We start from the raw sequence: 2,638 nt of genomic DNA, 5'->3' as shown, positions 1-2,638 counted from the left end.
TGTTCATTGATTTAATGTAAGTGGCTATTGTTCGGGACGAACAATACTAAGGAAGGGGCAGTGTTACGACAGCGGAAGTCACGTGACGCTAGTAACACTTCATAAGCTTCTAGAAAATTCATGTCCTTTCGTGAAGCCTCGAGTGTTTACTAGATGTGCGGTATTCTTGTATATAAGACCGCCAAGAAGTGATGGCAACAATGTAATGGAATTGAATTGCAGACAGAGATAGAGACGACAATTGAGTCAAGCGCATGGATCATTCATACGTTGTGAATTATGGTGTTTGTTTAAGTTATAGCATGACTGTGGAAATTAAGTGTATTGCAAAGTTGTATTCAGAAAGAATAAACTAGTTTTATTTAAGAAAAGACTTGTATCGCTAAAGTTTCTTCGGAAAGAATTTTTACGGAAAATTAACAAACGAACACAGAGGTGAAACAATTATACAGTTCTCTTCTTTTTGTCAAAAGTCAACCAAGGCCAGTTCAATTGCTTTAAAATTCAGTTGACAAGCTGAACTATTTTTATCGCAATAGTATCCATGTATAATTCACTTATGCTGTTGCGTGAGTTACCACAGTTGTATCCTGAACTTCCAATAATCGTCTGCTTTTTGTACTTCCAATAATTGTCTGCTCTTCGTACTTTCAACAATCATCTACCTGTTGTCAAAGTCCACACAAGTGGGTTCAATTAGTTTAGAACACCCTTTGACAAGACAAATTATTCTCCTTTTCTATTTCAAACTTTTAATCTCACTCTAACATATCAACCATTAGGCTATTCACATCCACCATGGTTGACTTTACATTTTCTAACTTTTCTCTGACAAGACTTCTCTTTCACATGACTTTACTTTTACTCTCTTTCCACTCGTCTGGTCCTAGCTGTTTATATGTTTATTGCTCAGGCCTTCTATAAATCTCCATAGCCTCCACATCAGTGGGTTGCAAACACAAAGTTCAATAGCCTCGACATCAATGAATTACAAACACAAAATTAATTATTCAATAATACTACCTACATTAAACAGTCTTTTATATGTGACAGATATGGTTTAAGAATCAATCTTCCATTGTGGGATTTGGTTAATGGAGAAAGTATTCCAATTCTCTAAATGAACTTCGAAGCGATTTAATTGACCTGCTCAACTTTTGAAGTTGAGGTATTTTTAATTTTTAGTTTCTAATTTTTCTTTCTTCTTTTCTTTTGCAGAATATCAAACAAAGTATGTTACACAAGAATAGTAAGAATAATTACTGTTGTTAGGATAATTTTTTCTAAATTCTTTTTTTTTCTTTAGTTTCAGGAAGTTATTACAGAGATAAACTTACAACTAGTAATATACCTATCACAAAGATAGGACTAAATTAGGTACCTTTACTAATTAAGCAAAGGTTGCAATGGGCTAAACAAAATGTTCCTACAATCAGGGTCAAACAAACAAAAAAAACAAGTTTATTATATATAACAACACAAGTAAGAAACATCAATAAAAAACAACAACTTTCAAATTACAAGAATACATATTTTATCACCTACAACAAACAATTCATAAACCCGTGCCTGGCCAGGACTAGGTACAAACGTTGATAAACAATAAAACATAAATCTCAGTGTGATTAGTTTCAATAAGTATTTTAGAAATCAAGAAAAAGAACTAGAAAAGAAAAAATAATGCACTAGGGGATAACACGACGTTTCAAAATTTAACCGTTTTTTAATATCAATTACAATATCGAGCAATAATTATTTCAACTATATATTGTGAACTAACCTATTTTCAAGGTCAAGGAAGTTTTTTATTTACTGGTTAGACCATGAGGTTACATCTCATGTGTCTAACTATTACCATAAATATACATAATATTTCACAATATTAATATCTGTATGTAACCGCTAGGGGAAGCTGGAGTCAATTTTATAATATGTCGTTCGTCTAAGTCGAGGCCCAAAAGAATGCTATTAATTGTTAGAAATACCGTCACCAAGAGTCGAAGGGTTAGGGTGTTATATTCCACAAGTAGGTAAAAGCGTTTTTTTTTCTTTTTTGTACAATATATTAAGTTACACTACTACGACGCACAGGTACTTACAGCAAATATTGGATATATAATTAACATTATGGTAATATATGCAGATTAGACAACGCCAGACTAATAGTAATGAAAAGTGACATATCTCATTAGCTTTTAATTATTTAACATTTTAAGTATATACCCATAAAGATGACCTATTTAAAACTTACAACTTTAATGAAAGTTTATATAATTTGTAATTTCATAATTTGTCATATTTTTCTGAAATCAACATTAGTTAAATATATGAGATCAAATGTAAACACTATTTTCATGCATTAATCTGCACATGTCTTGTACTACATCGGTAATATATGATCTACATGTAAAAAAAAAAGTTTTTTATAATTAAGTAACCTGACTTTGTTATGTCAACATTCAAAGGTGATATTTGGTCTTAATGACAGGGTGATATTGAGAGCCACTGTTTTAACGAGAATAATGTTAGATTATTAGTGAAATATCTTAAACTGGGTTTCACCAAGATGATAAATTTACAGTATCATGAGGAATTTTTTATTTTTTGTTTATTTACAAGAAGAGACTGGTTATGTACA

At 31.2% G+C, this 2,638-nt stretch overlaps 1 protein-coding gene across 3 annotated transcripts in view; it reads left to right on the top strand.

The window, feature by feature from the left end:
- Window positions 1–1,922: 1,922 nt before the first annotated feature.
- Window positions 1,923–2,638, top strand: part of LOC106468139 (protein Lines homolog 1-like) — a 55,671-nt gene continuing 54,955 nt past the window's right edge. For 2 of the 3 annotated variants that reach the window (XM_022396446.1, XM_013928550.2), the window contains exon 1: window positions 1,923–2,026. The gene's annotated coding sequence lies outside the window, so the exon portion shown is untranslated. Of the gene's footprint in view, window positions 2,031–2,638 lie in introns of all 3 variants that reach the window. The other variant, XM_022396445.1, reaches the window with a different exon arrangement.

This window comes from Limulus polyphemus, unplaced genomic scaffold, assembly GCF_000517525.1.
Source record: "Limulus polyphemus unplaced genomic scaffold, Limulus_polyphemus-2.1.2 Scaffold2887, whole genome shotgun sequence".
NCBI classification, from domain to species: Eukaryota; Metazoa; Arthropoda; class Merostomata; order Xiphosura; family Limulidae; genus Limulus; species Limulus polyphemus.
The sequence above is the reverse complement of the archived record's forward strand: the minus strand, read 5'-3'. Positions and strand labels throughout refer to the sequence as shown.